At 40.2% G+C, this 22,979-nt stretch overlaps 1 protein-coding gene across 5 annotated transcripts in view; it reads right to left on the reverse strand.

Moving 5' to 3' along the window:
- Positions 1–22,979, reverse strand: part of LOC101175434 (nuclear receptor coactivator 2) — a 74,753-nt gene that overhangs the window by 49,720 nt on the left and 2,054 nt on the right. The window contains exon 1 of one of the 5 annotated variants that reach the window (XM_011486179.3): positions 7,433–7,674. The exons of 3 other annotated variants lie outside the window; for them this stretch is intronic. The gene's annotated coding sequence lies outside the window, so the exon portion shown is untranslated. Of the gene's footprint in view, positions 1–6,961; positions 7,208–7,432; positions 7,675–22,979 lie in introns of those variants that run through there. One more of the 5 variants, XM_011486178.3, reaches the window with a different exon arrangement.

The raw sequence follows: 22,979 nt of genomic DNA on the forward strand, positions 1-22,979 counted from the left end.
CTTTTCCTTTTTCCTGAGTTCTTCGCTCGTGACGCTGCAAAGCTCAACAGGTTTTGAGCCCAGGAGGGGTTTTTATTATGGAGGGGTTTATCACAAGAAAGTGCCAACAGCTGTGTGACATCATAAATCAACACGGACGCAACGGGTCGTCCCAAAAGAAAGTAACTTTGGAAAGTTGAGGTGATCTTACTTAAAATACTAAAAGATGCCATTGTTGGAGACCTCAATGGTGAAGCAAAAATAACAGAAGTATTATGCAAAATGTATTAAGAGTCAAAAAGATGAAACTTATGGGTGATGGTGTGTCTAGGGGCTCTTTGGATCACTGACACCTGTGATAATTATTTTGCCAGATGAGTTTGATTAAAGAGGAAACTACAAAAGGACATTCCACATTATTAAGCAGACCAACATGTTCAAGCAATATAGAAGAGCCATGGGATCACTCTTCTCCTCAAAATGGTTTAACGGTATATGGATATTTCACAAAAACTTAAGCGTGATCGTCGTACTAATAAGAAATTTGTGGCTGATTCAGAGCACACACGGTTTTGTGCAGATAAGGCAGAATAAGGAAGGTTTCTGTCAGACAAACCCATCAGATTAGGAGAGCAGTTGCTAAAATACTGTTCCAAAACAGCAAGCACATGTTTGAAGCTGCTGGTGTCTCTGGAGTTTCACGAACATCAAGGTGTAGGATCCTCCAGATGCCTGCAGTTATACGTAAACCTTCTATTCTGTCTATTGGGCCCAGACATACAAGACTTTTTTTCAAACAGTCTTGGTCACTGATGAGTCCCGTGCAACCCTGGATGGTCTGGATGGAGTAGTGGGTGGCCACCATGTCCCAACAAGGCTGCAATGTCAGCAAGTAGGTGGCAGAGTCATGTTTTGGGCCGGGATCATGGGAAGAGAGCCGGTCGGCCCCTTTAGGGTCCCTGAAAGTGTGAAAATGACCTCTGTATGTATGTGGAGTTTTTGAATGACCACCCGATTCTGTGGTACAAAAGGAAGCCCGTGCTTTCCGTAGCAAAATTACCTCCATACATGACAATATACCATCTCATGCTGCAAGGAATGCCTCTGTATCATTGGCTGCTATGGGCACAAAATGAGATAAACTGATAGTAGCCCCCATACTCCCCTGACCTAAACCCTATGGAGAACCTCAGCATCCTCAAGCAAAATAGCTATGAGGGTGGGAGGAAGTTCACATCCAAACAGATGCTCTGGGAGGCTACTCTAACATCATGCAAAGAGGTTCTAGCAGAAACTCTCCAAAACTCTCACAAGTTCAATGGATGCAAGAATTGTGAAGATACTACAAAATAAGGGGTCCTATGTTCAAATGTAGCTTGGCTTTTTTAAATGTTTTTGATTAGATGGCTTTTGATTTTGGGCACATAATGCATCAAACTCAACAAATAACTATTTTCAGTTCCTTAGAATCTGTCAAATGTTGTGGAACTCTGTTGTGGGTACCGTAATAATGTGGAACAGTGCCATTAAAGATTTTTTTTTTTTTGAAAAAAAATACTGTTATCTTTAGAAAGTTTGTTCAATAACTATACTCTAATGGTTAGTGACTTGATAATTATGCTGACTGTCATTTGTCGTGAATATTTAGAAAAAATAATATAAAAATATCATTTGCATAATAATTTTAAAAAATGCTCTAGGGGAATGGGACAGAAACCTCCATCAGAGTTCGATGGAACACACTGAGCAAAAAAGTTCTTTTTGCCTTGGTTCTTACAAGATCTGCCCGAAAATTAAAACCATTTGCAAAACACGAAACACACAAGAAGGATAATGCAGCATTTCCCAGAGTTCACAACAGAACTTAGTGATTTTGAAAATATGGAAAACCAGAAACAACACGATGAAGTCTCTGGTGAGACTTATGTGAGGAGACACAGAGTTAAGAGAAAATAAAACTATATGTTTAAAGTGTGGAGTGAAGCACCACATTCAAAAGTGTGCAAACAGAAAGTGTGGTGCAGCCATAGTAACACTGGAGCACACAGTGACACTTGTAGATGCAAAGACCTTATTGATCATCTGATCACCTGAGCATCACCAATGAAAGCAGCCAAAGAACTAGAGCTGCAGCAGCAGGTTACTGCTTTAGGATTGAGGACATCAACGTCCAACAACAACTGGTATGGAAAAGGAGTCCATTTCAAAGGAGTTGTTCAACACTGAGGTGAGTCCCACAGGAAAATGACAAGAAATACATCAAGCAGGACAATCGTGACAAGTCACGCAGAAAGAAAAAACCTCAACCACACTTGTCAATTAAAATGAAAAAAGGCCACACCACTTTTTCTACAGAAATATATCAGATATAGATTTAAACGGTTGGAAAAACACACTTCCCGCCCAGTTAATATGAATATTAGATCAATTCACGCTGAACGTTTTTCATCTAAATAAACTCAAATTGGGGCATGAACTTTTGATTGACAAGTGAATGTCAAAACTTTTGCTTTAAACCCCCCTCATTTGGTGCATTTGATTAACTGTCAGTCTTGTTGGTCCCTCCCTCTTCAAGTAGATAAAGGGTCAAAGTATTCTGAAGTTTTTGAAGGATTCCTTGGATCCAAAAGATTTTAGGAGTTTTCAACATGGAAGTCGTTGACTCGCACTATCTCAGTTTTAATCAGGAGAGTACGAAAGATCATCAAGACCCGCCCACATTGGACGTTTTCGTCCCATGTACTGTCACTTCCGGGAGAACAAGAGGAGGGTGGATCTTCAACCCACCAGACTCTTCTCAAATGGGTGGTGTGTGGGAAAGGATGATTGCACTTGCTTTATGGATTTTGAATGCTCTTCTTCTCACACAGCGTTCATCTCATAACACATGAAGGACTTACCACTCTGATGGGTGAGGTTGCTGCCATAATGAATTCAAGACCATTGACTCCTATATATGCTGATCCAGAGGCGCCAGCAACTCGTACCCCATCCATGATACTGACACAAGAGTTTGACTTGTTGTCTCCACCTTCAGTAGAATTAGACCTAAAAGATCTCCTTCCAACAAGAACAACAGGGAAAGTTCAAGTTCCTCGCAGATTCCTTCTGGAAAAGATGGCGCCAAGAATACTTGCACAGGCTTTAAGTAAGAAAAAAATGAATGAAAGAGATTCAGAACTTGCAATATTGTTATTCTCCAGGACTCACAAGTTGCTCAGACTCAATGGCAAACTGGAGTCACCATTAAGACGTGCCATGCAAAGACAGCAAATTTGAAAGGTCGAGGATAAGGTGTCTAGAAACGACTCTGTTAAAACGTACTTACAACCTAGCTCAGAAGTTGTTTTTCTATTTGACTCAGATGTTAAATAGTGGTATAATGCATTATACCAGGCGAGGAGTGTTCTGTCCTCTGTTTTAAGTTGTTCTATTACTTGACCACAAGGTGGAGCGCCAGCGTTGTTGTTTTTAGCTTTTAGTTCAAGAAGACAAGCAAAACAATTCATCTAAACTGTAAAAATAATTGTTGTTTTTAGTCCACAGAGCTCAGAGAATCCATGCCTCTGAGTAATACAAATTAATGTATTTGATGTTAAAAATGTCTTCAGGCCGTGTAAATGTTAGCCGTTAGCCGTAAAAATCCTTCATCAGTTAGCATCATGCTAACATTCATTTGTTTTGTCTACTGTTTTACAGTTTTACATTTCTTGATGGGAGAAATACATCTTCAGAAGATCTGAAACCTACTTCTCATAAAAAAAAATTGTTCACCTATCTGCCAAACTGGACCAGTCAGGAGGGCAGAATTCAGGTGGTCCTCACAAATTCTCAAGGTCATAAACCACCGAGTGAGCCTTTAGAGACAAAAATGTTAAAGCACAATTCAGGGTTAGAGCTGTGATGGTGTGGGATTTTTGATCACCGTGGTGATGAACCAGCAGGGGTCGCGGTGTCGTGGTTAACCAACCCCCCCCCCCAGCCTCCAAACACAAAATCCCCCAGCGGCCATGTCGCAAATTAATACAATTACTAAGCAATATTCCATACAAAAAATGTAGTGATATTCATGTTTGGTGTTACGGAGTGTAAGAGTAATAACACCCCCCCCAAACACAAAATCCTCCAGCGGGCAGCCGTGTTGCGCACTCAAGAACGCACGCAGCTTGTAACGGAAATGAATGCAATGGAAATGACTGATTAGAACGCAGTAAATTTGTCGTATTTCCTCACGGGACAGAAACTTCTGTTGTAAAATGAGGGTGTGTATGTGCTGCTGAAACCGCACGTGTGTGTGTAAGAAGAGGGGGGGGCGCGTGCAGCGCAAGAGGGAGTGAAGGAGAACAGTAATAAAAGGTTTCCCCCAGAAACCTTCGAAGTCTGAACACAGGACTAACAGAGTAAATTATCAACAAAGATAAATGTGTTTAATGTGTTTATTATAGTTCCAATCACCTAGCATATGCAGAACTTTAAAAAAAAAAAAGAACGTGCGGTGATGCGGTGATGACCTAATCACCAAGATGATGCGGTTATCGTCAGTCAGGGTGAGAGCAAGGTTATAAGGTTAGAATTCTGTAATGTAACATCTAGTTTTAAGCAAATGTAATAGAAATCTTGACAGGACAGAGCATCAACAGTAAACTCTAAACGTGTTATCCTCTGTCTTCATTGAAACCAGCTCATCATGTGACCACAACTCCATCCATCCTTATTTACAGACAGAGCTTAGCTTTATTTTGCTTTGGTATCATTCAAGTTAACAAAACTATTTTAAAATGCATCTGTTATTACAACAAATCTATAATCCTAAACTATCTGATAGGATGTATTTTTAGGGTTGAATATATATTTTTTGTGCACAAAAGTTTGGGATTTTTATTAGCATCTACTTTCTTTAACACGCAGGCATTTCAGTTTAGGTAAATGAACATGTTGCCTTTTATTTGAACAAAAGCCTTTAAGCAAATTTACCACAGCAGCAGCAGCAGCAGCAGCATTAGCAGCAGCAGCATTAGCAGCAGCAGCAGCAGCAGCAGCAGCATTAGCAGCAGCAGCATTAGCAGCAGCAGCAGCACCTGTCCTGGAATCCTAAGAACCAGCATTACAGCTGAACGCAACGTAGATTTTACCGCTCCAGCTCTTCATGCTTTTAGACAATTACAACAACAAAAAATAAAACAACTATGTCTTTCCAACTGGCAGCTCCCTCCTATGTGGTTGAAAGCTCGTATTTTCCAAAGACTTCTGACACGGATGTGGTGGAATGGAGAGCAAACGTTTGTCTGAGAGCCGAGAAGTGATAAAAAGCAAGCTGTCCAAATTGATTCAGCCAGCGCCGCTCATTCAAGCCAACAGCAGGTTCTTCCGCTGCGTCTTTGTCTAAACAAATACCACTAATTGCCATTTGAATAACAGTTCAAACAAACTGTTGCTTTTCTCCTCACATTACAAGTGGACATAGGAGGACCTCCTTTGGCAGGATGGGACTAGAAGATGATCTGATGAAAAAAAGATGACTGATGAAAATCATGTTTTTAACATGTTCTTGTGGCTTTTTTCTGATGATGGTGGACATAAAGTTAAATAAACTTAAAATTCTATTTCAGAGTATTTCTCTATTGAAATCATTATGAATGAAGAGCAGGCAAAAAAAAAGCAGTTTGAAAAAAAAAAAGAGCATATCTGTGACGCTCTTTACGCTGGGTGGGCCACAAACTCCCTGCTCCGCTCCGTTCTGTTCCATGTACGTCTTCGTTTTCTTCATCCGAGCTGGCATCAAAAACTCAAAACTGTACAGTTGGGTAGCTCCAATATTGCTCGCCGTTTTTGTTGCACCAGTTATGTTAGGCTAGGGGTGTAAGTGGCTGTAAGCTAGCGGAGGAGCAAACAGACAGCTCTCAGCAACGGGGAGGGAAAGGGGGGCAGAGTTGCTTTGCGCCAACGCTCCCATAAACAACTCTGAGGTGAATTTCAAACAAACTCCAGCCGCTCTGCAGAAACTATGTCTTAAAAAACAACACAGGCTAAAAAAGAAATAAATTTTTTTTAAAAAAGTCATAATGAATAGACAACCAGGAAGGCTTTGAAAATAAATCAATGGATGATCGGGATGAGACTTTCCAAACATCTACAAATTGCCTGCAAATGCTCAGCCAGCAGCTGCTCATCACTCTGCATGTGAAGCTTCATGCAATACGAGAGCCTGATCGATTATAGACCAGAATCAATAACATCAAACATGCCTGCTTGCATGCTAATTATGAGCACACAGAGAGACACTGATGTGCAGGGACACTGACACAAATACCGACTGTTGCAGAACAACAGTTTTTAAAATCTTAACTTTATTTTTTTAACCCAAAAACATTTTTAAAAAAAAGTGCAGAGAAACACATAAAACTGAAGAGCATCTGAATGCAGCACAAGTAACAATCCATGATTAAGCATTTGTGATGCAAAACATGCAAAATCCAACATTCATGCATGACAGAGCGCACTCAGGAAATCAGAGTAAGCGTGAAGAAGAGTCTGCTGTGTCCCCTGCAAACACAACAGTGCTTCAAACTGGACAAAAAAACAAGACACAGGGTTGCTGGTCTGACGCCCGCCACATTTTTGGAAACCCACTTTGTCAGGTGAAAACAAAAGGTTTTGTTTCACTTTGAGAAAGTAGTTATCAGACCTTTAAAAAGCAGAGCGAAGCGAAAGCAAAAATAAATAAATAAATGAATGAGGAGTTTCAGGTCGCCCAGCAGGCCAGGAGGTCAAACTCCACTCACAGCTCACTGATTGAGTGAAACTCAGAAGCAGCTAGTGTCACTGTGGAAATTAGCATTAACACTGACAGTTTCTTCGAGAACCTGCTCCCTCAACGCGACTGTTTTGGAGAAAAGTCCAACTCTCAGCCAGAAACAGAAACGGAGTCCGTCCTCTAAATACGTCACGGATCAGTGAGACGAGCGCTTCAAAACAAACTCACATTTTGCCTTTTGCTGGTGGCCGGCGGCAGAAGCACCTCGAGTGTCGTTGGAGGAACAAACCTGTGAGTCGCACCAACAGTTGTTTTGACAGTGGAGCGGGCGAAGTAAACAGCTGGCTGGTTGGACCTCAGGTGACAGAGCAGCTTCAGGCCTGCTGACTGTGCACTCTGCGCGCGAGCAGTCATTCATAACCACTCCCCTCGCTGCTCACACACTCTGTGTGTGTCAAAACCACAATAATAATAGATGACAGCTCAAAGTCCAAGTCAGTGAGCATCATGGCTGGAACTACACCTTCAAATACCCACAAAATAAAAGCATTTTCCACTTTTATTCACTAAAATTCATTATAATGTAACAACAGCAACTAAGGTTTTGTTTGATTTAAACTTCTGCAACTTCTTGGAAACACCATCGTTTATTGAACTTCTTACACATACAGTCCGTTTCAAATTGTGTAAACGGCCTACCTTTGCTTTGATTGACGCTGACCACATCCGGCCCAGAGTCGGTTGAACATATCATGCCGGCTGACGGACTGAGCCGGGCGGACACACTAGTTTTTCCAGTGCACACGCACATGCGCATCCCAGCTTTATGTTCCTCCTCTCTGCTCTGTGAAATTACTCCTCTGAGTGTGTGTGTGTGTGTGTTTGTGTGTGTGTATATGTCATCTGCATCTAATGACAGCTGAGTAACTACATGCCACAAATCCTCTGGCTCCCTCTCCCCTCCCCCCACAGCGCACACTCACCCACACTCCTCCCTGGCTCCTCCCACAGCACACTCACACACTCCTCCCTCCTATTAGCCAATGCCTCCAGAAAAAAAAATAAAACCTGCCTCTCTCTGGATGCTTTGAGGCAATAACCTGTTTTCATTCAGCACCTGTTGTACTCCTGCTTTTTAGCATCAGTTTGTCTTTCCGACCTAAAACCTCACAGCCATTCAGATAAATGGATGTCTTTAGCACAATTAAGTTCACAGAACTGATCCAACAATGCCAAAAACTCAAACACAGCATTCCCCCGGTTTCATCGTTTCACATTTTTTCCAGCATTCAAAGCTCAAACATAAACTCAGGTAAGCAACTTCATCTTTCAATCTCAAAGTCTCATTGATCCCATCATACCGATTCAGGTTTTGTTTTGTAAAGGGCTCAAACTATTTATAAAACAAATTAAAATATGTTCTTCACACAACTACTGTAACAAAAGTACAACAGTACTTTTATTTTTTTACTTTTTTGATAATGATAAGCAAAGAAGTGACATGAGTGGGAAGATAAACATTAGAGGTGGACTTCTGTACTTCTGTTCTTTCCCACCACTTAGTGTAGGTTATTGCTATGAGCGTTTAAAAGATCCGCAGAGGCAGGTCCACACCAACAGGACCTGCTGCTCCTGATGGGCCTCAAACACCGCATGTGCAGTTCAGGCGAGTCTGTCTTTTGCTCTGTGACACCACACCAAAACACATATGCCTACTGACTTAGATTTTGTTTAAAGATCTTTTGTGACAAGAAATACAAAATCCTTCTGTTGTTTTTTTATACCACTCAAAATACAAACAGTTGTATTGTCATGTCTCTTAGACTTCTTAGTTTTCATTGAGCCACCTCTAGAAAACTGAACCACTTGCAAATTAATCTCAGTATGGTGGACTTCCTTCTGATTTCTTGCTTAAAAATCACCAGTCACAAAGAAAAAAAAAGGTTTTTGAACAGTTTCTAGAAAAACAAGGGAGACAGAAAACAAAACAACTTAAAACTACAACCAACAAATTAACGTATTGTCATTCTATCATTCCTAACTTCTCAATTTATACCAATAAAACAGATTTCTTTACAAAAGGAAAAAAACATATCACTACCTCCTTTTCTTTTTTTTAAACAGAAAAAAACAAAACAGAAAAATGACAATACTTCAACTTATCGTGCATAAATGTGACTTTTTAAAATGGGAGTCACTAGGATTGGATCCATCCTTTCTGCCATGGAACTCCAATGGTCATTTAAGAAACATTTGGCACACTCTTATTAGCTTCGAATCTGGATATGGAAGGTGTGTGTGGGCGGAAGGGGAGTGAGGTGCAGGGGCCATAGGGTACCAGCATAGGGACTGGCAACTTCACTATGAAGTAGCAAGAAAAAAAACTCTTGTAACCCTGTAACCCTGCACTAACTGGGAATAGAAGTTGTTTGGATGGTGTACACTTGGGGGCTTGTCCGGGATATAAAAATTCATCATAGCCGGTTATTGCTATAATGAATTGTTTGTTGACAGTGTTAAGCAAGTGTGTGTCTGTGTGTCTGTTTGTGTGTGTGTGTGTGGGGGGGGTGGTGGTCCTCTTCAAACAAGACATTTAAACCTCAATCATTGTAAGGTTGTTAGTTGTAAGAGGATTGGGAACTGCTTTGCGTAAAGGTATCTGCAAAATAATTAAATCTAAAAAGTTTGTGAATCTGTCTGTCATAATTTGTTTTGAGAGTTGCTTTGCCCTGTGATTGAGATTTTTCTTTGTCCTGCAATTCATCAATATGTACACAATTAGAGGCATTTTTTTCTCTGGCAGGCAGACGGACGTATGAGTGGACTCAACAACACTTTCAGTTAAATCCGTCCCACCCAATCCTCCCGTCCACTTTTGGACCTTTGTTGAGTTGAGCGGAATAAACTGAATACTCAATATACTGTGCCACGTAACATGTCATTTTCTCCATTTGATATCCTATGCGAGTGTCGCAGGGGATCAATCTGTGGATACAAGTCTACGCTAAGAAGGTTTTGGTTTGAACAGTTGATGCTGATTGCAACACACATCATCACCTGAGTTGGAGTGGAATTCCTAATTTTGTTTTATTATTAACCTTTTCAAAAAAGAATAAAGTAATACCTATGTGCTTCCAATCTAAGGTTTAAGACTGATCCAAAACAAGCTATATTTAATTAAAATAATTACAATTGTCACCTGAAAAGCTATTGATTCTGATTCTGCTGATGTTTTTCACAAACTGAGCAAACCATTCAGACAAGTATAAGGTGGGGCTTTAAGTGTCCAAATCAGGCAATGAATAATGTTGCTTATCCTCTAAGTGGGGGAGAACTCAAACTAAACACATCAACTCCCTGAATCGTAGGTCAATTGCTCATCAAATATGGACAATGACCAAGATTAAAAGTATTTCTTTCATTAGATTGCTAACATTCGACTATGAAATCAGGGAAGTTCATCTCAATGACAGCCCAAACAAACTCCAACTTCCAAAAACAACAATGAGACATGCAGCTTTTCCCAGAACATGACAGATGCCTGCAAGGAGGATTCTAAAAGCCCCAAGACCTTGTTCACGCCATGAGGCTGGCCTGAACCAGCATGGTGCTGCTTCAGGTTCAGAGGGTTCCCATTGGTTTCACCTCACATTCGTAAACATAATTTCTCATTCGGAAAACATTGTAGATTATTTGTAAAGCAATTTAGCAAACTTTCTGTGCTTCACTTTCCCACTGCAGTCAACTCAGATGTCTTATTTATGCTCCAAGAGAGGCAACGATCACTCTGCTTTATTCCATAACAGTTTATGTCTCTTGATAAACACTCCACTTCAAAAAATGACCTGTGCTGTGAATCGGTTTATTTCGTGCTTCTTTCTGAGCCCACAGCTCACAGCATGTTTTTTTCTTTTTTGTCTACGTTTAGGCATTAACTGTAAATTACATATTTGGGTAAGCTGTAGCTAGAAATGTCAGGGCCACCGCAGTCCACCAAAGCAAACATTTATTTTTACACATAATGATCTGATGTTCAACCTAATGCAGGAAGCTGCAGTTGTTTTTCCAGACTAATTACTATAAATGTTTTTATTTTAGCCAGACCTTACCAATGCATTCAGTTAATACAACATATATATTGAATTCATACTCAGACGCATTGCTAGTTTCCAACAACCAGTTATTGCTGAGTAAAGTTTCTTTTTGCCAATCAAAGTCAAGTCTCAATCTTTGGTGATTAATCCAAATCAAGTCTTAAATCTTAAGCTGCGACTTCAAGCCAACTTTTACGTCCCAAAACATGTTTCTTCCTCCCTAATTTTCATAAAACTACACTTAAACAACTTGTGTAGACACCAAATTAAGCAGTTAGTTTTTCTATGGTCTTCATCAGAATCTTTATAGGATTTTTTTTTTTTTTACATGACTGTGATATTGTGGAGATAAAAAGTGAGACTAATATAAATGAACATTGGTCACAAATCTCAAACCTCAAGTCCATAGAGTCTTTGAAGTCAAGTTTCAAGTCATGTCTAAAGTATTTTGCTACATTCTTACAACAGTAAGTTTGAAAACGTACATTTTACGCGACCACTTACAATAAAAAGTCTCTGTGCGAGATTTGTACCGCTTCAGCATATTGTACCAAACCTTTTCCAACTGTGAGTACGTGTGCTAGTATCAGGTAGCGCATTCCCGTGGGAATATGCTAAAAGCACGTTCAAGAGCCCAGGTTCAGTGCGTTCTTGAATGTGCAGCACATTTATGTAGCATTAGAGGTAGAGTCTCAAGTCAAGTCTTTGGGTCATGTCTCAAGTCAAATCTAAAATCTTTGAGGTCAACTCTCAGAAAAGTCTCCAATTGAAGCCAACATCATTTAAAAGTAAGCCCACATAACTCCCACAAACACCAAACAGGTGGAGTAAGATAACTGTCAATAAGGAATGTATGCATAAACACAAATTCATACTTTGTGCACAAGATTGCAGAAAAACATGAATGTAACATTTAATTTGAAGTTAAACACGTCCTCTTTGAATATGATTTGTCTTTGTTTTGAATATGAATTTTGCTCGTCTTAAATACAAAATTCCCTGGTAATGCAATGGAGTCACAAGCATATTCATCACGTCAAGAAACATCAATACCTAATTTCCCCTTGTGGGAATAATAAAGTCTAATTCAATTCAATTCACATGGTGAGCATGCGTGTTTAGGCTCAATTTTTAAAGTTAGCAGAAAGTTATTGATCTCATGAATTAAATTATTTTATTACCGTAGCTCTGTTGAATAAAAAAAAAAAAAACAGATAATAATAACAGCGATCTTCGGACAGATTTTGTTGTCGTTAGGCAACAACCCTGATCATGTAAACAATGCACCAGCAAATCATTTTAGACCTGGAAGTGGTGATAAAATAGCCCAAAAAGAGCAGCAGACAAGCCAGTTATGAAGCTGCATTAACAACGTCTACTCGCGTTCGAGCAAACGCTTTAAATAAAAAGTCCATGTAAACGCCTGTAAACCCGCGTTTTAGTTTTTCACCTCAATATCTCTTGTCGCTATGCAAGTTTTTAACTCTATTCTTCGGCTCTACGTACAGATCGGGGGATCACGTATCGCCCAGTGGAAGTTCAACCAGTTGACCTTTACTGCTTAAATGCGAAACAGCTGAACTTTGACCAATCAGCAACACAGAACATTTCAAAACATTCGGGAGAAATTAATAATTGTGGTTTGTGTCCGGCAGGAATTATATGACACAAGGCCTTACATATATTGGAATAGAGTGAAAGAAAAGCCCGGACGAAGATTTGCGTCTCTTCTTCCAACTGTATGTGGCGGACAAGCACAAGTAAAACAGTAAAACGAGAAAAGAAGAAGAAGCCCCTGCCTGCTTGTATGGTGCCTGTCTGGTGTGAACACCACGGGGGCTGAAAGTGCGTACATGAAACCACATAGAACGTGTTCTTCAAGAGCAAAACATGCCCGGTGTGATCGGAGCTTTTATTGTAAAATGTCCGTGTTCGTCAAAAAAAGAGGTGGTCTATACAGCAATGATCTATATTTACATAACCATAATAAAGTTATGCTAAAAACATAAAATAATGTAAACCGTCATCAGTGCCCGACTTTTGCCATTGCTGAGATTTGTTATTGTTTTCTGGTTCTTTATGTCTACTTACATGTGCACTCTGTTGAATCGATGTTTCGTGAGTTAATATAAATGCCTGTGAACCCGTGACACATTTCTGACAGCCATCTAACAGGAGAAGTTAATATTCAAAACAGCATAACGCGAAACCAAATGTAGTATTCCTTTTTTTCCCCAAAATTGTGCCCAAAGTATTAATTTGTGCACTATTTTGACCTTATGCATATGTTTCTTTTTGTCAGATGTCTTACCTCATAGACGCTGCAGCAACGATTATGGACATTATGTTCAGGAGGGAAGATTTTGTTGACATTCAGAAAATAAGTACAGATATATTTCAGACCAGACATTTTAAGTTTTAGTTATTTATTCTGGACTACAGAGTTAAAGACACTTTAAGACATTTAAATATGTACTTTAATTGTGAACATAACACATAATATGTAACAGACAATATAATATTAGATACATCTTTATTTTATTTATTTATTTCATTCGACTTGAAATAAATAAAATCAATAAAAACTTAATTTTGACACACAATAACCTTTTAACTCCATTTTAACAGTAACCCAAATAATTGATTTTTCTGGTAATTCATTCCTTTTGCTATACAGTAATTCTGTTAACTCACTTTGTACTGTTACACTCAACGTGACCTGTTTGGCCAGGGTAGTGAGTAACTATAACTTTACTTTTTTGAACTAAATTCCCATCTTTGTTGGTAAAGGTTTATGGTGAGGATGTGAAGGCTCTGAACGTGATACCCAGTGGGTGAGCTAGTTTTCTTCTTTGTCATGGTTTTCTTTTTGGTCGGTCACGTTTTTATGATGTGACTTTTAGATGTGGTTTGGTTGACTGAAGCGTGATAGCAAACCAAATGAAAATGGGATTTTTCTCCATTACTTGTCATTCAGACTAAAGTGAACTTAGTTGAAGCTTGTGAGAGACAGTCGCAACAGCACAGATCTTCCATGACAAGATGATTTTACTCATTTTAGAAGTTGTTAAAATAGTTTAGTTGGACATTTTATGACAAGACTTTGTTATACATGTAAATTTTTAATATTCTCAGTCGTTCATATTGCTTATGCAACCAAAGTAAATCAAACTACTACCTTAGTCAGTTACCAAAGGACTGCCCTTACTTAAGGTTACTGCATTTGAGTGCATCATCCATTTCTCCTCTCAGTTAGGAAAACAAGCCTTAATGGCCATGCCCTTATGGCTTTCTTGCCAGGAAATGCTGACCACACAGATTCCAGAGATAGCCAAGATAACTTCCTTCTCAAATATGGCAGGATTCTGACTTTGGTACAGTAGTGCACTAATCGTTTCCTCTTGGGTTGTTTGTATGCCTTTAACAGAACAGCTAGCTAACTTCGTAGCTACAACGATGCCACATGCCACATGAAGGGTTGATTTCTACTTTCAGCAGTCATTTGTAGGCTCACTTCTGTTTGGATCTCACCTTCCTGCAATTTGGAGCTCTAATTTCCAAGCAAAATAAACATAAACATTTTAACATAAGGGATTAATTTAAGATGTGCTGTTATTTTACTCCAAAAAAGGAAAGAAACTCCCATTTTGTACAACAATCAAGGACAATCTCATGCATTTTTGCAGATCAAGTCAGTAATTACTGTATTTGTGCACGTCTGTCCACAAAGTCTTGCAAATGTGCAGTTTCTTTTTACAATTAGTTTAATGTATTTGTGCTATAGCTGTTAGTTTTTCTTTTTAATGCATTTTTGTTTCATTTCAATGTCTAGTACCTTTGTTCTGCTGAAGTGCAAATAAAGACTTACGTTGCAGCACAAAATATGTTTCCTGTGTGAAAATGACAAATCTTGAACTGTATAATATATTTGTTTATTCGTTGATAAATATCTACATTTTCTTTTGTCCTGGTTTCGATGTACTAGTTGCGTTAATGTGTGTATACAATGCTTCTTGTGACCACAAACACAACATGAAAAACTGAGAGCGAAGGAACAAGCCGAATCTCAAACATCTGTCGCCTGCTCGAGCACGGTCACTGAGTCTCCTCCTTTTTGGCCTGCGAGCACTTGGGAGTGTGCATGCACACACACACAGGTGGAGGCAGACATCAACATGCACCAGAGAGCCACACACTGCATTGCATTAGCCTGCTTTTACTTTTTAAAAAATAAAAAAAATAATCAGTGCATAAGAGAAGGCCGGCTGACCACTGTTAAGCTTGCTGATGCACTTTTCCTACGCAGACTGGACGCAAAGACTGCAAATGCAGTAATGTGCTTAAGTTTGTGACCGTGAAGTCGGAAAGTTGCAGAAAAGATTTAAGGTATTTTATGTTTGGTTTTTTTTTGGGTGAAAGTAGCAAAACACAGTAGACAATGTGTGTTTAAAGGGGGCTATAGATTCCATCGTTTTGCAGGCCGAGACAGCAGAGCAGAGCTGCATTAGGGGTTGCCGAGGGCAACCCAGCTCTAGAATTCAGTTGGAGGAATGAAAACAATTCAGTGTTTGAAAAAATAAAGTAGCCCTGCCAGATTAAGAGTCTGTGATAATAGATTTTTTTATGTGAGCTGGGGAAGAGAGAGAAAAAAAGAAAACAGAAAAAAAACTGTTTTCTCTTAAAAAAGTTTAAGAATAAAGGTGGGTACATTTGAGCTACTTTCATCTCTTTATATTCTTAACTTCTCGGTTTTTTAAAGGGTCTATAGCATGCAAAATAAAATTTTTGAGGAAAAGAACTCAGAAAAATAACTAATATATATATATTTTTATTATTATTTGGTGTGAGAAAGCTAATATATTATCATATATATGGATATTGTTTACCATAAAGGACTTAAGAATTGCGTGACCTTTAAACTCCTTTCAATATTGTTGCTTTTCACATACAGCTCAGGTGTATGTTTATTTTAGCTTTCTGCTGAAAAACCATAATTTACAATAAATTGAAATTTAAAATCTCAAAGAACCATTTAATATTGATATTATTCACACCGTGGAAGTAGGAATTCTTAAAAACCTTTTAAGTGAATAATTTGCAAAATAAAAAAGGTTTAAAATACCATTGCAGGTTTCAACCAAACGCTCAAAAGTTTAATAAACTGCCAAAAAGGAAGAAAGTGCTTTTAAAATGGAATCAAAATGTGTCAGCGCTCAGGGTTTGTTTGTTTTTTTTAGGAGGAGCTTCCCAAAGACAAATCTTCACCGTCTAAAAAGGTGCACGAGCACTTATTTTGTAGCTTGTAAAAGGAGCCTTTGACTGTTAATTATTTGCATACTCGACATTGTGGTGAGCAGCCACACGCGCAGAGGGAAGAGTCAATGAGAGATGGCCTACATCCCGACTGTGATTAATTTCTGTTACTAAGCAGCTCTGTGGTAACGCAGACAGCCATAGCAACACTGAGCTCAGATCTGCTTTACAATACTACCACATAACAGTCGAGAACCGTCTCAAAAGCCTGCGTGGAATCACCAGGTGAAGTGTTTTTGCAAAGGATGCTCCAACCAGATGTGCTGAGGGCGCATATAAAGAAAATTTGTGATCCTAAAAAACTTGATTGAAACTTTTAAATAACAACCTATCTAAAGATAAAGTAGATTCAGCCACATAAACCAACTTATTCTTAAAATTGTGCATCTACCAGAGTCAGATGGCGCTATTTTGTCCAAAAATAACAACGTTTACCTGCTGGTTGAAGTTCAGAATGAATGTTTTGGAGGGTTTTCGTTTATAAAATAAGGTCAGGAGTGATGCCTTTGACTTCTATGACATTTTGTCTCGTGTGCAGCTTCGCCATCATCCTAACAGCCCTTCCTTGTCACCAAAAGGCGGCGGCGAACGTTCGTCAATTAGCTCTGACCGAGGCCCACGTCTGTTTTAAAAAAGCTTGTTATGTCATTATCTTGTAACATCTCACTGCAGGCCTGTGCATTCCCTCTCCCTGGCCCAGCTCCGCTGTCATAGTGCTGGAGAATTACAGCCACCAACACCAGCTAACCAAATTAGCACTTGTTATGCAACCTGCTGCACTTGGCTCCCAGGTCTGCTGCTTAACCCTGCACAGCTTCCAGGGCTGTTTGCACATAGAAGGTCCCTGCAGACGCTTGCATTCACATGCATATTTATGCTCATTGTTGCTGCCACGAAATTGTTTTGTTAGCTAAATGCTGATCGAGTTCAAAACTGAGATTTCTGGGGTAGAATGCTGCCTTAGAGGACCCTGAAGTGTCAGGTTGTCATTTTGGAGCAATCAGGTGCTCGCATTGATTCAGTAGCTCATCCCGTTTTCCTGCAGTGATGCCCAGCCTCTGCGAACAGCGAGGGGCCAAATTTGCAAGTATAATTAAACCTTAAAAAGAAAGGTTCACATCCCCCACAGCCCAAAGCGTCCTGCAACACCACCCAGGTGCTGTACCTGTAGCCAATGTGCAGTCTTTTAATGCTCTCCTGTAACAAAACACTGATTTTTAATCTTACCAACAAGATTCCTAATGAGCTTTTGGAGCATTCAGGAGCATTAAACTGCCCATTTTGATAAAATGTATGGGTTAAGGTAGGCAGGAATAAACAATAGTATGATCGCGGGAAAACAGTTTATTAGCGAGACTTGGTTGTTTTCGTTTAAAACTGTGACCTTCACTGAAGCCTTAAGTTACGTTCATATGCCCGCTACAAAGCGCAATCAAGCAGCCATTTCCAATGAGAAGTCTAAGAAAACAACTGTGTGGACAAAACTCTTGCGTTCAACTATCTAAGTTAGTACGACTGTTTTTAGGCTCTACATACACAAGGAGTGGCCATTCAACATGCGTTGCAAGTTAAAACAGGTCAAACTTTGATCAAACAGGGACTCTGACTTGGTAGTGACGTGTGGATGGCGTCCCTTTTAATTCCAGATTCCAGTTGGCTCATCCGTGCTCCTGTACCTGACAGTGTACTTCGTCTCTACTCCTGCTCCTACACCTGGCTGTGGATCCTGTCTCCAGCTCGTCTCGCGCCCCCGACTGTCCCCCCCAACTCCATCTGGATGAAGCTTGTCTGCTGGACTTTAAATGTGTTGTTGTAGAGTTGGATAAGTTAATTCTTCTCTGAGAGTTCTGGTAAATCGCCTGTCCGTCCTGGGGGAGGATTCCCTCCTTCATGTGGGCACCTCTGTGGTTTCTTCGTTTTTCCGGAATCCGGTTTTTTAGGAGTTTTTCCTTACCGCAAAGGGGGGGTCTAAGGGCAGGGATGTCCAGTTTGGCTTAGTCAGTTTGTTAGTTCATTTTAGTATTTTCCCATTGAATTCTGTGTATTCATGATCCTTTTGAGTTTATGTTTCACTTTTTTCGAAGCCCATCGAGACGACTGTTGTTGTGAATTTGGGCTAAACAAATAAAATTGAATTGAAGTGCCCACTGTTTAAAGATTCACAAGATTTGCATCGCTTGGACATTTCACATCAAGCCTGTTCCAACTGTATGTTGTTGACATGGGCTAGTGAACAGTAGAAAAAGCAGAAAAAGCCCCTCTCTGCTGGTCTAGTGTGAACACCATTGGAATTCAAAAATGCGCATTTAGCGCGTTCTTGAACGTGCATCACATGTCCGATGTATCCGTAGCTTTAGTCCCAATCACCCATGCAGAGGTTGATCCATATGGGTGCTGTGATACTGAGTCCTCCCGGCATAGAGAGGAGCGGTCGCATCTTAAAGTGAGTGCAGGTGTGTCTTTCAGCTCCCTTAAGCCTCATGCGGCCAACTTAAGCGAGGTTATGAAAACAGAATGTACAAATGTTGCACGAGTCTTAGTCACATGCACCCAGTGGTTGAGTTGTATGGGTACTGCAGGTTTTGGGTTGCCCGAGACCATTGAGGATTGTAGGGGGGGGACGCAGGTATGCTCGTCTGGATGACACGAAAATGGAACATACCATTGTTGTGCATGTGGGAAGTGTATCTTCAAGTATTTGTAAGGCCAATGCAAGTTGCACACACTTATGACGTCCGACAGATGCTGTTGTAAGTTGTCCTTACGCCACACTCTAGATGCTAGTAAGGTTCAAGTACTGCGTCCCCTCCAGGCTGTGGTCTTACCCTCCAATTTAGAAATAAAAAGGCAACTTTTGAAGATTACAGTCTTAAACTACAATAAACAAAAGCAGACCCAATGTTTAAAAATGTACAACTCTGCTGGTTGGGGCTGCTGAAGGGGGACAGCAGTGATTATGGTGTTAGGCATAACCAGAGGCTTGAAGGGGAGTCATGACAGGGTTGTGTTTGTGTGTGTGTGCTGCTTAATTAGAGCACTTGGTCTCAGGAGGATCAGACGTGGAAGACAAGTGTCTGTGCTACGTGACAGAGAGCCAGGGGCAGTGTAAGGCTGATTAGCTGGTGCAAGCAAAAAAAAAAAAAAAAGGGCTAGACGTAAACAAACAAAGATATGTGAGGACGCTCACCCACACCTATAGCTTTAGCAAATCCCTGCAGAAAACAGAGTGCAGAACGAAAAAGTTAGGGCTTTTTTGTGTTGAACGCCTGATGGTTCCTAGGAGTAGAGTTAGCTGTTAAGTGTGTTTAGGCTTACAAGGTAAATCCAAAAATGGACTTTTCTCCTCTGGCTGATTTTAAAATGTAAAAACCAACACCTCACTCGCTAATCTGCAGAGCCGTAGACTTGTTTCGTGTGCGGGCATGCATCATACTTGGGCATCTTCGTTGCCGTAAGACCACAAAACCAGCAGGCACCAGGGAAGAAAAACACCATCATCCAAACACAGGTCACATCAACAGTTCATGTAGAGTGAACATTATGATGTCGCACACTTTTCTGCATTAGGTTTTTGTCCTTCTATTGAATGTGGCTGCACAGTGCACTTTTCTCTTTTCTCCATGTTATTACATAGACATTAAAGAAGTCAAGCACCCGTTTTAAAGCAGAAAACCTGCTAAAAGGCTAGCTTTCATCAGTGTAGTGTTACGTTAGGGATAGGCTACTCTGATTTACTGTAATAAAATATATGTCATTTACACAGTGAAAACAAACAGGTTCTCACCTTGATGAGACTTCCTGGAGGGGATTTTTTTTTACATACCTGTTTGATAATTAACTTTATTAATAACTTATCTTTAACCCTACATAACCATTCGTATCATCGCAGCAACCTGCGCCCACTACCCCTCCCTTTCTCCTCCTCCAACACACACGCCTCTTTCTCAAAGGCGGAAGCACCGATTCGCCAGTTTCAGGCCGTTCCATACTCTGTCATATAGTTCACGATAGCATAACTAAAGTGCATCAATTACTAATAGCAAGCACTGAATCGCCATCCTCAACTATCCAGGCAAGTACAGCTGCCCCCGAGTCTTAGTCTATCCTCTTGCTTAGTAGCGGCCCCACTGGACATGTCCGAATCTGCTAACCGTGCCCCATGCAAAGCACAGCCCGGTGTGTTGAGAAAGACACTCACATAAGTTAGCGGACAACCATATCTGTCCGTTTATTTTGAACACCCACACCACCAGACAAACAGCATTAATCTCACTTCTGCTCACAGCACCCTCACTTATGGTGAGCGACTTAACACAACCAAGATTCCCCACTTCCCATGAGTCTTAAAAGCTGTAGGCAGGGATAATCCCCAGATCGCCACAATATATTGATTTGCTATTTGGGCAGTGCTATTTTTGGAGCATTCCCTTCGGGCGCCACAAGGGATGCTCAGGGGCGCATGGGCGCCCGCGGGCACAGGGTTGGTGACCCCTGATAGAGGCCCTTTAAACTAACTTATTGAGGTAAAAACTTACCCATAACACTCAATGTATTAGAACGGATATATTATCTATATCTCATAAAAGAAAGATATAAAAAAAATGTGGATTTAATAAAGTAGTTTTCAAAACTTTTTGAAAAATCATTAAGATTTTTTTTTTAGCTTGTTAAAAATATTGTCACCCATATTTTTATTTTAAAAATTTAGACTTTAATCCTAAACATTATGTTCAAGTCTACTCTCGAAATGTTTGCAATTTTGAAACACCAGAAGCAATTTTTTTGTTGCCATCAAAAGTCCTTTTTTAAGATGCGGCTAAAACATGATGGGTATAAATTAATCAGTCTTAGCCCGAAGATAGGGCTGGGCGATATGGCCTAAAAATAAAATCTCAGATTTTTTTTTTTTTTTTTTTATTCGATTTCCCTTTTTTTCTTTTTCTTTTACCCCTACTTAACGAAAGCAATAAGTACAAACGGCAAACAACTTAAAGCAAATTTTGCTTTGATTTAATTGCAAGACAAATGTAACCCCCATTTCTGGGATGAAAAATGAATAAATGAACACACTCTTGGAATCAAAGTCCCAGCTGTGTTTTATGTCACACTTTGTAGTCTAGACAAAAAGGAGACAAACATTCACCTTGAGAATAGCACCATTTTCTAAAGGATTAACAATACAGCTCAAATCTGGGGTCTCAGGTTTTAATTAAATTAATAAACCCCGTCTTCTCCACGGTATATATGGGTACCATGTCTTTGGCTGTATGCAAAGCGACCGCTTCGGTGATTGTTCTCCACCGTTCCCCTTAGGGATGGATACCGAGCCCCGGTATTAAACAAGCAACATTCTTCAAGACCGCAGTATCCGTAAGATCTGACTTCAACGGTTCTGCTATCAGTACTGGAGAAGTCGCATTTTTTTTTGTGTCCCACAAGATATAAACTAGAGCTGTGACAGTGTGGGATTTTTGATCACAGAGGTGATGAAGAAGCAGGAGTCGCAGTCAACCGCCCCCCCCCATGCGGTTGACCTCTCCTGGCGGCTGCGTCACAAATGTATACAATTTATAGTTACAACGCAGTATTCTTTATTAACAAATAACATTAACAACTAACTAACTAATAAACTAACTATATAGGTGTTGTAGAAAGACTGTGTATGTGTGTCAGCGCGCTGCCTGTGTAAGAAGAAAAAGCACGTGCCGGCACGAGAGCGAGGGAGAGCGCGCACAAATGTTGCAGCATGGAGTCTTTTCCTCCACGCCTGTAGCAGTAAACCCATACCAGTTCCAAACAACAGAGGATTTTAGTCCTTTTTTGGGAACAAACTTCCCACTCTCACCGGTAGCCATCATGTTGTCGCTTGCTGTTTCGTGTGTGCTATGATGATGTTGTTTGTCGCTTGCCATACCGCCGTGTGAAACTAGCGCTACGGAAGCTCTGGGGAGCCAAAAATGCGCAATTACACAAAAACTTGATTTTTTTTTTTTTTTTTTTTTTTATCGATTTTTCGCCCAGGCCTACCTGAAACTATCAAGCTAAGCTTTTCACACAAAGGTCAAGACTTTTCCTGTGTGTGTCAAAATTGGTTCTAAAAAGTTGAAAAAAATGTTGGACATTTTTCAAAAGTAAAAAATATTTACTGCTGGAAAACTCCAGTATGTCTTCACTGTACCCCTTCCTGGCTGACAGAGAAACAGTTCACCGCTCAAAACAGCAGAAACATCTTAAACAAAAGAACTGGATGAATCTTTAACAATCTGGTGGAAAGAGTTACATTTCTCTTGGATGATTAAATGCTCATTTGTCCTAAAATGTAGCATTTCAGGACAATTATTCTGTTCATTCAAAACCTCAAATATAACAGACTGTTTTTCTATAGAAATAATAGAGGTCTCAAAGCCAGAAAATCTCAGTCGGCAGTCCGGCTGTAGGACAGACGTCTCGTGTCTCTGAGCTCAGAAAGCTTGGTTCTGGGCGGTGACAGCAGGTACCTGCAGCAGCTGCAGGGGCGTGACAGGCCGCAGACGCTCACAGGTTGTTACGTCTACTTGTCTGACAGTTACTTTGTCACCTGTGAGCGGCTGACAAAGCCACATTAACCAGGTGTTCCTGCACACCTTACTATAGTCAATTGCCCTAAAATAAAGATTTAAATTCATATCCTGATGCATAACTATGCAAAAATGCACGAATTAAAATAAAAAAATTAAAGGATTTGCTTGGCAAGAACCATGCTCTGCACACAACATACTATGAGGAACTGTCACTCAAGCTTCTACCCTTCCTCCTCCTCCTCCTCTTCCTCTTCTTCTCCAGGCTACCTCTGCCATTGG

Source organism: Oryzias latipes, chromosome 17 (genome assembly GCF_002234675.1).
Source record: "Oryzias latipes chromosome 17, ASM223467v1".
In the NCBI taxonomy this organism is placed as follows: Eukaryota; Metazoa; Chordata; class Actinopteri; order Beloniformes; family Adrianichthyidae; genus Oryzias; species Oryzias latipes.